Genomic DNA, 13891 nt, shown 5'->3' with positions numbered 1-13891 from the left:
TGACAAACGAATTAAAAACGCCGTCATTGACCCCACCGCTGACTTTGTCATCAAAACCCCCCAAGACTATGTTGAAAGATTTATAATTAAACCAAATAATAAATTAGACAAGTAGTATTATTATATAAATGGACCAAGAATTTCAGCCGCATCCTGTGCTCGTCAGTTACGAGGCATCTCGCGACGGCATTGTTAGAAACCGCAGACTGAAGAGGCCGGTTGGTACCGTAAATAATCAGGGGTATTTGATGTTTAGTGCCGGAAAGAAGAATTATTATGTTCATAGGATGGTATTTGAAAACATTTAACGGATTAATCGAGAATGGGCTTGTGATTGATCATATTAATAATAATAAGACTGATAATTCTCTTATAAACCTACAAGCTATCTCGCAAAGTCAGAATGTCAAAAAAGGCCAAACTGGTAAATACCCAAAGAAAGCAAAACCCGTAAAGTCATTTGATACAACAACGCACGAAGAAAAAATATTTCAGTCGATGAATGAAGCCAGTAGATATTTTGATATTTGTATGCCCGCAGTACGATTTGTTGCAGAAGGAATACAGAATTCAGCGATCTCAAAAAAGACTGGGCACAGAATTCGATTTTCATATATAACAGAAATTAGCGAGTGACGAAGTCACCGTGACAAGGCCACCGGCGCCCATGGCGCTGACGAAGTCGCCATGACAGTGTGAACGCGTCTGTTCCGGAAGAAAATGAATTATTCTACGGTTAACACACCTCGGGGTTGATACACGGGGGTTCATTTTGTAAAATAATTTTTTTTTTATTTAAAAACAAGATGTTCTGTAAGAATAATGAATATCGAAGACATCAATAATATATTAGCCGAGATTTCAAAATTAAAAAATCAAGGAATTGAATTATCTGATGGTCTCGACAGCGAAAAAATATTATCCGATTATGAGATTATTAACGAACAATCGAAACGGGGGCGTTTTACCCTGGCCCGCGAGTATTTTTTTATAAAACGATTACAACATACGATTAATGAGAACCTGTACCACAATGACGCAAATGCATTCATTGGACTATTTACTGCCGTTGAAATAATACGAAAAAAACTTGGACGTGTTTATGAACGACGCCGGGAGATTTCTAGTAAGATCAAAAACATTAGAAGGATTATAGACGGAGCCTCCGATGGCACACTCGGCGAGAAATTAGAAATTGCGGAGCAATTGCAATAATGGTAGGCGAATCACTTACTACTCGGCTAGCCAGAGAGCGGCTAGCGGCGCTTAAAAAGTTCATACCGTTACGAGACAGAGTGAGAGAGAAACTTCAAACGCGACAACAAATGCAAACTGATTTTGCTGTTGGAAGTGAACAGTTATTTGCCCCGGTAACCAAAGCGACTAAGGATGTTACGGCGGCAACTGTACCCGTTCTTGGTGCGCTTGAAAAGATAGCGGCAGAGACAAAACAAACAATAAGGTCTTTAGAAACACTCCCTGCAAAAATAGCGGCTGCTACAACACGGAGGCCACCACCACTCGCTATAACCGAACCACAAGAACCTTATGTTACAATGGCCGACGAGGAAGAACTAGGCGCCACCGCAAGAGAACCAGAAGAAGAAATACCGGAAGAAATACCAAAAGAAGAAGCACCGGAAGAAAAAAAGAAAGAGGGGAATATACCCCGTAATGTTCTTAAAAAGTCCGCAATAGATCAAATTAGAGACATCGACGACGATGAAGAATTAGTTGATTTTGTTGTTACAACATCACCTAAGAGCCTTCGAGATGAGTATATCAATGAAGGTTACAAGAAAAAAATAACCTCGACGGAGAACTGGACAAGAATAGTGTATTTAGCGAGTAAACATAAAGATGCATTACCACATCGTGGTGATCCCGATTACGACAAATTCCTCGAGAAAGTTAAGATTAGAACACCAAAAAAAGGAAAAGGATACTCTGTTGGTAAAGAATCCTACGGCGTTACCTGTCCTAATAGTGTTTTCAGTGATATATCACGGCTGGAAGTACTAATCGGAGGAAAACGAGCCGGAAATAACTCTCCGGAAATAATCAATGAGGCCGCTGATATTTGCAAGCGTTTATTTGCAGGCGGTATCATGGACATTAATGCATATCGAACGCTCATAGACGAGTTAGTGGATGATTAATTGGAAAACTGGTGTTTTTAATAAGGATGATCATACACTACAACCATGATAAACTAGTACTCGTCTACGTGGTAAACTCGCGATTGCCTGTTTACCGCGCGTACTATGGAGATGGTCTCGGTAGCACCATTGCGGGGTTATTTACAAGAATGGCTCCAAAAGTAGCGCCGTTAGCCAAACAATTAGGAATGAAGGCTATTGATGTTATTCGTGATAAGGGTATTAGTGCCATTGGAGATGTTGCCGGAAAGGCGCTTTCAGCCGCGCGGGACAAACTAATGTCGTTGGTGAGGAGAAAAAAACAAAAACCACCGGTGATGCCATCAACGACAGTGATGCCTGCGAATGTCAGTAAAGTAATAAATAACGCCGTGGAAGAAAAATTAGAGTCGTTGGCGGCTCAGTCATCCGCCGATATGTCAACCAACGCGATCATTAACGCGATAGCGGGAAGTGGTCTACGACGAAAAAATCGCAATTGAAAACATCAACATGATAAATAATAAAATGTTTGCGCGTACCGGTGATCCCGCGTTTGATATGGATGCCCCAGTGCGCAGGGACGATTCTGTCCGCGATTATCAATATTATTCTTATTATGCAGCGCAACCTGACCTACGATCGCGAATTGAACTTCAAGTCCAAGATACCAGTAAATATTTTTTGCCGTGTGAAGCGTTTATCGAAATTGAGGGAGAACTCGTGACAAATGCTGCCGATAATGCACCGTACGCAGATGACGATCGTGTTCGAGTTGGCTTCGTCAACAACGGTATCATGGCGTTATTTGAGAGCGCCAGATATCTTATTGACGGGCGAGAAATTGAATCAATAGAACGCGAGGTTGATGTTGCAACGACGATAATTGGGTTAGCGAGATACTCGGATGATTATACAAAATCGGCGGGCCCATCTATGATGTTTGCAAAGGACACCACTAATAACGCTGATCATCTTCAGTACATCAACGTGCTGGCGGAAAGAGATACCGCAGTTGACCCACAGGCTGAAGCAAATAACCCAGACCGCAGAGTAAGACCAGGCGCTAATTTCAATATTATAAAGAGTATCAACAATGATTACAATATGGGATTCGCAGCACGAGTAATAATGTTGCAAAGACCACGCCGACAGTTTTCATGCGCGATTCCACTCCATCACATATTTGGATTCTGCAGAAATGTCAGAAAAGTTATCTATGGGGCTAAGCATACAATCGCGCTGACGCGAAGGGGCGATGATAACAATGCAATATGGCGTGCTGCTGGCGTCGCTGCCGGTAAAGTCATTTTAACTAAAATGGCATTGTGGATGCCGGCGCTGACTCCATCAGTTACCACGGAAGCACGATTGTTAGCATTTATGGAACAGGGAGGGAAATCGTTGTTGAGTTGGCTAGCGGTAACAACTGATGCTAAAGAGGATAACGTCGCGGATACGTTTACATGGCACCTGGCATCAAAACAGGGTGTTTCAGCCCCGCATCATATATTCATAGCGCTACAGAATAGGAAACGATTGGGCAGTCAAGAACGCAGCCATATGATATTTGATCAATTAGGAGTCAGGGATGTTTCGCTGAGAATAAACGGACAACAGGAACCATCCGAGGATATACAGCTTAATTACGGCGACAACCATATCGCACGTGTGTATCATCGATTGCTGTCATACATGGGTCGTGATCAAAACGTCGACACTGGTTTGCAAATATCACAACTTGATTTTAAAAACCTGTATCCGATTTATTACTTTTCGTTGGAACATCTTGATTTAACGAGACAATCCGTCGTTGATATACACTGCCGAGCTCGTATAGCCCCGGGTGGTGTTAATTACAGAGCGGTTGCTGTCATTCTCAGCGATAAATCAATGCTGCTAGAAGGCGTTGGTGGACGAATGAGAATCGTTGATGCGCCAGTGGAAAACATGTAATTGAAAGCACAAACGCGTTTACAATAAATGTCGTATAGTGTCGTCAGTGTAGAGTTAACTGATGGTCAGGTCAAGAAATTACGATCAAAGTCGGCTAAACAATGCGGGACCACAATAACGCTGAAGCCGTCACAGATGGCGGGTGGTAATCATAAAATATCGTTGACGGCGCGTCAAATAAAACATTTCAATGATGCGATGAGGAATAAAAAGGGTGTTCAAATAGATTTTTCAGCCGCAGCGATTAAAAACATGGAAAAGACCGGTGGGATATTTCCGCTGTTAGCTGCGATTCCAGCGTTGATTGCCGCGGCCGCACCAGCAGTGGCTAAGGCGGCGGCGTTGGGGGCCGTTGGTACCGCAGCGGAGATGGCATTAAAGAAGGCAACCGGGAAAGGCTACAAAAAAAAACGACCCGTAGCCGGAAAGGGTCTAAGACTACCGGGGACCCCGTATTCATGGTACTCGGGAAAGGGTCTAAGACTACCGGGAACCGTTTATTAACTCAAGAGTCTATGACTCCAATGTCTAATTTTGATTTAATAGACGCCGCAAACGCGTTAGCGATAAAAAACTTCAGAGGTGTTTTTATGAGGGATCAATTACCGGCGGCACCAAGGAATATTGAAACCGGCATAATTAACCTCGATGGGTCCTCCGGAGCGGGAACTCATTGGGTTGCGTACGCGATTGATCCGCGTGCAATCGTCTATTTTGATTCATACGGGTTAGCCCCGCCGAACGAGTTCATGCGATGTATCCGGGCGTGTTCAACCCGGGCGTGTTCAGCCCGGGTTTTTTATTCCACTCTGCCAACACAGCAATTAAGCGACCCACCGATATGTGGTCGTGAGGTATTGAACGTACTCGCGGCGATTTCATCATCGCGAAAACCATCTCATGTGGTTGTAAACGAATACACTAGTGGGGTCGTAGAGGCCCGGCGGGTTAATTAGAAACGCTGTTTTTTTTACAATAACGATGATTGATATTTGGGGACGACCTATTTCGGCGCCGAAAGAATCCACGGAAACGGCCGCCGCCGACATAAAAAAACTAATCGAGGATGAAATCGCTGATACGTTGAATTTAACAAGTGTTGACCCGGGCGAAATAGTTGTATTTCAAGACCGCCAGGGTAAATTGAAATCCGGTAATGTGTCGCTGAATGACGTTTTAATACGACAGCGTGACGCCGCCGAGGGCGCTATCGCGTTGTATACCGGCGACGGACGACTCAAACCGGGTGAACATCTATCGACGATAACATTAGTCAAAGACGGTTTTATAAGGTTAGATAGATCAGTGACCGAACTTGACGCGCGGGTGAATAAATCTGCCACCGAGGTGAAAAAATCTGTCACCGATATACAACTCACTACCGCTAGTTTTTTTGGGACCCCGACGGTGACCGAACCGAATCTTGCAACAATAAAAAATACTATTTTGGAGTTTACGACGCTGTCGGGCCAATTTACCTCGTTACGAAAAAATGTTAACAGGATCGATGACAACTTTGATAAATTCCTTGGTAACAAAAATGCCAAACCGGATGAAATCACAATAACTATAAATGATATCACTGCGTATGGACAGGAAATAAAAACAATCAAAACTGATGTTGCAACGAACAAAAGGAGTGTAGACGCGCATGAACGGGAAATAGAAATAATCGGCGCTAATGTTGCAACGATCATAAATAATGTAGACTCGCATGGACGGAAAATAGAAACAATCAAAACTGATGTTACAACGATCATAAATAATATGGACGCGCATACACAGGAAATAGGAACAATCAAAACTGATATTGAAGCGAACAAAAAGGGTGTGGACGCGCATACACAGGAAATAGGAACAATCAAAACCGATATTGAAGCGAACAAAAAAAATGTAGACGCGTATTGGCGGGGAATAGGATTAATCAAAACTGATGTTGCAGCGAACAAAAAAGGTATAGACGTGCATACATATGAAATAGGAACAATCAAACTTGATGTTGCAGCGAACAAAAAAAGTATGACCGAGAATACACGGGAAATAGAAACAATCAAAACTAATGTTGCAGCGAACAAGAATAATATAGACGCGAATTTGCGGAGAATAGAAATAATCAGAACTGATGTTGAAGCGATTAAAGACGGACTACCGAGAGTAGCAGAGCAATTCGAAAAAATAAAAACCCCTCATGAGAACATCATCAACGCAGTATACACAATTCGGCATGGATCATTCGATTGGACTCCTACACAGAATACAGTAAATATTACCGCAACTGTTAAGGGTATTTATCGATTGACACTGGTTTCAATGATGCAGTTTAATATATTATCGTCGAGTTCATCCGGGTTTAACAATACAATATCAACAATTATAGACAAGAACGCAACTGAACTGTTTACAATTTATGCCGTTGATAGAAATCTAGCCGGGGCAAACATTACATGGTATGTGGAATTTGTAGCGAATCTAAGTAATTAAAAACACTAGCTCTTTTAAAATAAAAATGACCACCGGGGTAATCGAATCGGAGGTATCACCGACGTCACATCAATATCGATTCGATACCGCAAAAGAATTTTTCCGCGAACTTGAAAACGCTTTCCGAACAATACCGTGCAAAAATAAAAAAATACCGCCGAAAAATAACCGCCATCGACGCGGTCGTGTACTCGGTGTCGGGTATAGTAGCCGGTACCGGTGTTATTTTATCCACGGTGACCACGACATCCCCGATCGCTGTTCCAATCGCTATCTCCGCAATGACAACAGTTGCTGGAGTCGCCAACGCAATCACTAGGAAGATATCATCGTGTTTTCAGAAAAAACTCAACGAGTATACAGTAAAACATCAAATAGTATCCGACGCGTACTCGAAATTATCCGGGTTGATCTCGTTGTCGATTGATAATTTGTTCGTATCCGATGTTGAATTCTCCACGATGGTCCAGTTGTACAGCTCCGCGATGTCAAAAATCGAGGATTTTCAACTGGAAGCCGGAACCACTTCAATGGGCTCTGGTTGTTGAAATTAGACACTAAAGACAACGAATAATAATAATGTCGCTGAACCCCGAAGGGTTTCAGTTGCTTCAGCGGATCGCGGAGAATACCACTCCGGTACAAACAAATATGATATCGATAACGTCAACGAAACCCGAATTCAGTGTGAACTTCCCATCGCCGGTTCCAGTGAAGGAAATAGCGCTGGCAAAATTGCGAATATATCACAGTTGGCCTAATATTCGAGCGGACGCATTTAACGGACAACAACCTAATAACTCGCTGGTTTTTGCACGGACAAATAAACCCAATGGGACCCCAGACTGGGAGGAGGTTACAATACCAACTGGGTCATACCAAATAGAACAAATCAATAAAGAATTTCAACGCAGGATAAAATCGATCACAGGAAAGGAATCAAAAATCGCTATTAAGGTTCATGAACCGACGTTATCGTCGACGATTGAAATAAGCACACCGGGGTATATGGTTGATATCTATAACAGTTCAATAAGAACCATACTAGGATGGCCTGAGAATCCACCTCATGGAATCGCCGCAGACTTGCACACGAATGAGCAATTGTATCATGAGATTAATCCCAGTTATCGAGATAGTTTGTCTATTATGAAAAAAGCGCTCCCATACGGCAGGTTTTTATTTCAAGACAGAAATACCATTGAATGGCATTTTACGCATAGGGAAACTCCTGAATCGTTCATCGAGTCCATATTTAATTTAAATGATATCATTGATGCGTTTGCCGAGATTAATCGTAATTACCGATTGCAACTAGAACAGCTACGGAAAGCAAAAGCACGAAAACACGTTGAGGTGTTAAATCAACTTATATCAGACATGGAATATATCAACAAACGAATCGTCGAGATAATATCCGTTAGCGGAGCTGATAATAAACAAGAATTCCTAACCGAGTATAATATCGCAGAAGCCAATTTACCCGATTTCAGGCTTCCAGGATACAACGCGCCAGAACTAAGAAAATCATTAAGAGACTTTCTTAGTCCATCAACTTATATCCTCAGACACGATAACGGAGATGATGGTAGGCATATTGCTCCATACAACGTAAATATCGCATCGGTGATAGCGATCAATCTAGTGTGTGATGCTATCGAAGGGAGTTACCAGGTGGATACCAAGCAATCAAATCAGGCTCAGCAGGGGTATATCCTTTATTCATTTTCACCAACAGCCCCCCCGGGATTTTTAATCGTTCAAAGTCCAATTAATCCGGTCTATATGCGATGCCATAATCGGTTTTTAACAAGAATTAATTTTAGACTTACCGATCAGTCAAATAACCTAATTGATCTACAAGAGGAGGAGTTGGTGATCACTCTGTTTGTAAGATCATAGCAGCAGAGGGGGCGATGACATCGACGCGGTCGTCGATGTGTTTACCGGACGCTGACGACGCTGGGGATCGGCGCGCAGAAGGTGTTAATTAAACCAAATGACGATTGGACGATCCCCCGACGACGACGTCGTTTTTTTTTTTACCAGGCGCTGACGACACTAGATCGTTGAGTTGCAGAAAGTATTAATTAAGCCAAATGACGATTGGACAAAATGTCGGATTCGCCCCCTCTGCTGCTTGGTCACCTCATATATCTGCGGTCAGTATAAAGTGTTGAAAGCTTATACTTTATAATAAGATTGGGTCATGTCCATCTGTCTATGAAACAGTTCTGTGTCTACTGAAAAAGTATGAAGTCCTTTATTTTTAGATGAATCCTCCTTTACGTAGGAGAGGTACATACTAATCAGTACATTGACCTTTGACCTGATTATTACATAATAGGATATATTGTGATTTATCCCATATCACCCATGTGAAGTTCATAAAGTGCTAATATGAATAAAACACGATTCATAATTAAAACAATTCATTAGTTTGTTAGTAAAGCACAAATATGAAAATAGCAGGTGAAAGAATACAATGACATATAAGACATAGATTGGTACCTCATACAATTGTTTTTGACAAGCGAGACTAAGTACACTTGTTACTAGCTACATTTCAGATTGTTGAAAAAAATAAAGTTGGATATAGACAAAACTGTATGAACTGAACAACTGGGGGTGGGGTGGCCACAGGGAGTGTAGGGAACATTGCAGCTAGAAACAAACAACAAAACAAACAACAAAATTATCAGACATTAGTGCATTATGTGAGAGTTGTAGCTTCTGTTAGATTTAAAAAAAACAGTTGAGTCCCAAGGCAACATGTAAAATTATGTTCATTCATATCTGGATCATTTGTTGTATTCTTTAAGATTTTTTAAAAATGTCATACACATTGAAAATGCATGTTTTAACTGGATAACTCTTACCCCTGTTTAGTTCCACAGAGTTATCTCTTTTAAATGCATTGGAGTAGCTGGATCTCTCCTTGACAATATAATATTGTTCTCTGTGACACTGTGTGACACGCACGCTGATGTTGTTGTTGTTATAGGGTTTAACTGCGTTTTTCAGCACAAGAAAGGCAGGGTTCACACGATACCGGGAAATCGGGGAAAAAATCAGGAGAAATGATAATTTTTGCTGACCGTGAAAAGTCCTTTAATTTTACAAATATTGATGAAAGTCAGGAAATCCCCAGGAATTTTCCTCTCCAACTTGATACCCAAAACAATTACGTAATTGAGTCGTAATTGAACTTATTGTGAGTTAAATTTATCGAGTTCTAACCATAATATTACGAGGTTACAGTATGGATCAATTGGGTGCTTGCCATAAATATATTTGTTGAGACAATCCAAACGCTCAGTGCATTCGATTCGTCTAGTAGACTGTTTGTTTCACAGACAGCTCGATATCCGTATCTTTTTTATGGAAGGTATGAAAACCAGTCTAGCATCACAGGAGGCCAACATAGTGGCGTTAAAGCATATCCGCTTAGAGGATGGGCTAACAAACTTAAACGTTGTTAAAATCGAGTTATACTTGCATGAAATCGATATGAAAATTATTTAATTTCTCAGAAATTGTGAGTGTTAAAATTGTTATGTCTTTAATCTGCTGAAAGACGATAAAACTAATGAGTTGATGAAATTTGAGCTGGTACTAGCGATTTTGATTGCCAGTGGCATGAGCACACAGAATCTCACAACCATCATTTTCAAAATATTGCAGAAAAAAAATATTAAATGAAAGGCGTACACTGTAATAAAAATACAAAAATGAAAGAGCACAAAATTCTCGATATTTATTCTGAGACCAACTTCCGGAGTTTTGTTCTATCATGTGCTACCTCACACAGGGAGCATACGAAGCAGTGAACCAAACTAATCTGCTTGATGAATCAGGTCAAGTTACTTGTAGTTGTTCTCGAAATAAATATGTTGAGAATTATATGTTCTTTCATTTAACATAATTAAATAATAATATAATTCATGTAACATAATTGAAATTTTGCACAACTTTAAAAAGGAGTTTTTTGTTGATATCACGTGACTGTTGAACATCTGATGTTTGAGATTTGTGAAGTCATGTGACTATTAAAACAAATGGCAAGAACCAGTTCAGGTTTCATATATGCCACATTTTGTCTAATCTGTCAGCGGATTAAAGACATAATGATTATAACGCTTACCATTTTTGATAAAATAAATAATTATCCTATCAATTTCATGCAGCTATAAGTCGACATAACATAGTTTAAATTTGCTAGGCCCACTGGTAAGCTATCTTATGGTGGCGGCAGATTCGAATTTTTTTATATGTAATTGCTCTGAACCCACACTCCATCCTAAATGTCAAGATGTGAAAAATTGGGTTGGAATATTCGGAGGAAACCCGGATTAGAAACATTTTGAATCTCTGAGCTGAACTTTGCTGCAGTACTATTACACGGTGACATGTAGCTTGAAACATTGGTTTTAGATCTTAAATAGAATACAGGTGAAATGGGAAATTGTCATCCCTTTTATTATATATTAAGAAATGATAAGAGCCCATGTATCAATACAGGTTTTGGACTGGTTATTGAACTACAAGAAGACAAGTTGATTTTACAGAAAAATCTTGTTTATTCAACAATATATAATTTCGAAGATCTTTTGTCAAAATGTCAATCAACCCTTTTGAAAATGTCTTTAAATGATGGAATTTTTAACCAAATCATTCTAAGGAATGTAGGTTGGTTGAAAAATCTTGTTTTAGATTTTATTTGAAAACATAAAATTCAGGGTTAAACTTTTTTCGTTACAAGATTCTAATACTTTGCATTTATTGGGTTTTTTCCATACTGTGATAGGAAATGTTCACTTTGTACAACATGCACATGTAGCTCTAGAATTCTTCAGAATTAAAGGTTTGAAAGGAAACAAACTAATTTATGCTTATTATGTATGTTGTTTCCTCGAAGCAACATAGTGCAGGTCAGCAAAGTAAAGTGACATTAAATACCAATTTATAGGAATATAGTCAGATTTGTTTCATGTGGTTATGTAGATGATCATCTTTTCTGACATATATGTTTTGGAGTCTTGAAAGAGAAATATCTTCAGATTTGGAAAATGCATGTTTTATAATCCAAAATGTTCTTTAATTCCATTCAGTAATGGTCTTATGTTAACCATAAAAAAAATTAATTTAATCTTAGAAAAAAACTGGAAAAGACCTGGACATTTATGTTTTTTTTAAAACCATGGATAGGCTATACATGGCGGCCAGTATAAATGGCAGAGGAAGGCCATGGGAAAACCCTGGAAAGAACCACTGACCCACGAGAAGCTACTGGCAAGCTTTCTCATGTACCCACATTGGCCGAGCCTGATACTCAAACCCATGCACACAGAGGTGAGATAGCAGTAATCCGTAATGGTGAACGCTTTAGACCTCCCTGCCTCTCAGGGTCCCTCGCATGCTAAAGTTGGATATCAAGTGTATTTATATCACCAAATGTTAGCATTTCAATCTTTTGAAAAACAATTGGAACTGTGATACTGGTCAAGGTAGCATCGTATTTGTTGTGACATCAATCTCTTTTTAGGTAGGCAACTGTTTACACATTTTGGGTTCTTCAGCTTGACATGAATGGTTATGAAACTAAATTTAATTGGCATGTTGGACCCCGGAACAAGCATTCTGTCATAGTTTGAAACTTGCATCAAGAAAGTTTTATGTTAAAATTTCAGGCTACCTTAGAACACCAAAACGGATGATTTCCAAAGGAGTTCAAATTCAGATGATTTTGTTTTGCAAATAATGGCTGATGACAGTGACAATGGCAGTAAAGATAACAGTGAGTGATTTTGAACTCCAAAATGATGCCAATACGAATTTGATGTACATGCTGGATCGACAAATACATATGGCATGCAGGTCAACTCCTCATTCAGCAGTATTTTGAAATGCAATGTAGAAATGGCAGAATACAAGACCTAACTAAAATGCAGACAATTTAAAAGTGCAGTGCAGTTTTCATTTATTTTCTCAAACAGCTTAGCCCAGCAGGATCTTGTGGTAGGAAACTAAATAGCCCTTTAGGGTCCACAATAAATTCAATAAATCAGAATCTCTTTCTTAAAAAGGACACTTTAGCATAGATGAATTTAAAACACTAATATAGCATTAGGGAGCAGATAAGAAGCTGGCTTAGTAGTTAGCAAAGCATTGATTTAAAAAAGAGAAACATTGGCATTGATTGTATTAGTGAAAATCTTATTTTGGAGCAGAAGTATCCAAAAGACAATACCTATGGGCTGTGGAAAATTGTAAATAACACCCATAAAGAACAGTTTCCCAACTTGTTCAAGTTAGCTATGTATATGCCCCATCAGACAGCAGGCTGTGGAGGGAAGATCTCAGAACTCTACAATATTCATACACAGCTAAGGCATAGATTAAGCTCAGAAACAATCAACATATTAATATCACTAGAGGCAACATCTTTAAATGAGTTTGTTTTCAATAGAGCTCTAATGGAGTGGAGCAGGAGTTAAAGAGAGACGCATATTGACATGTTAGGTAAATATTGAACCATGGCTGTTTCCTCCTCCCCATCATTTTCTTTCTACTCCCCAGTTATTTTAGTGACAAGTGGGAGCTCCCCCCCTTTAGATACAATTCTGGCAGCATCTCTGTAACTTTATAGAAAGGCTTTGTCTAGAAGATGCAAAAGGGAAATTACACAACAATTACCTTCCTTTCAGCCTGCCTAGCTTAATTGATTACAGAACATTTACTATCATGCTGATCATTGTATCTCATGATAAAGTCATTCTTGTTGAACTTTTAAGCATATTTATCAAACTGTTAAATGGTTTGTATCTAAAACTGAGTTTCAGTGTGATATTTTTTTAAAAATCTTGTTAAATAGTTCTACAGCGTTTGGATCAATTGTAGCATTAAACTGAATTCCAGGATAACAGATTTTAAAAAGTCAATATCATTTTTTTAAACTTTATTTTTACCTCTGTGGGTCATAGACCAAAAGGGCTTAAGGGATGGGCTGTTGTCTGGAATCTGATATCCATCCATTAGCACATGTTTGTTATGACAACTTCTCCAAAACTACTTGGAGATTGCCAAAAAACTTTACAAACACATTCATCCCAAGGCCTAGTTTGTCTTAAATGAAAATTGCCACCTTGCTAAACTACTTAGACTATAGCAATGAAACTTTACAAACACATTCATCCTAAATGAAAATCATGCTGCATAGTAATGCAAAATGGCCCCCACAGTAGTCATCCTTATAATCTTGTTATTGCTACTCCTCCTGAATGCATGGTTACATCAAGTTGGAGTTTTCCCTAAAA

At 39.6% G+C, this 13891-nt stretch overlaps 1 long non-coding RNA gene across 6 annotated transcripts in view; it reads left to right on the top strand.

Moving 5' to 3' along the window:
- The window catches only part of LOC149790803 (uncharacterized), a 49087-nt gene that overhangs the window by 32441 nt on the left and 2755 nt on the right, over positions 1-13891 (top strand). Inside the window, exon 5 of one of the 6 annotated variants that reach the window (XR_016423906.1) lies at positions 13045-13097. The exons of the other annotated variants lie outside the window; for them this stretch is intronic. This is a non-coding gene — a long non-coding RNA (uncharacterized LOC149790803). The remainder of the gene's footprint in view (positions 1-13044; positions 13098-13891) is intronic. 6 annotated transcript variants of the gene reach the window in all.

Source organism: Sinohyriopsis cumingii, chromosome 10 (assembly GCF_028554795.1).
Source record: "Sinohyriopsis cumingii isolate HCF-2022 chromosome 10, ASM2855479v2, whole genome shotgun sequence".
Taxonomy (NCBI): domain Eukaryota; kingdom Metazoa; phylum Mollusca; class Bivalvia; order Unionida; family Unionidae; genus Sinohyriopsis; species Sinohyriopsis cumingii.
The sequence above is the reverse complement of the archived record's forward strand: the minus strand, read 5'-3'. Positions and strand labels throughout refer to the sequence as shown.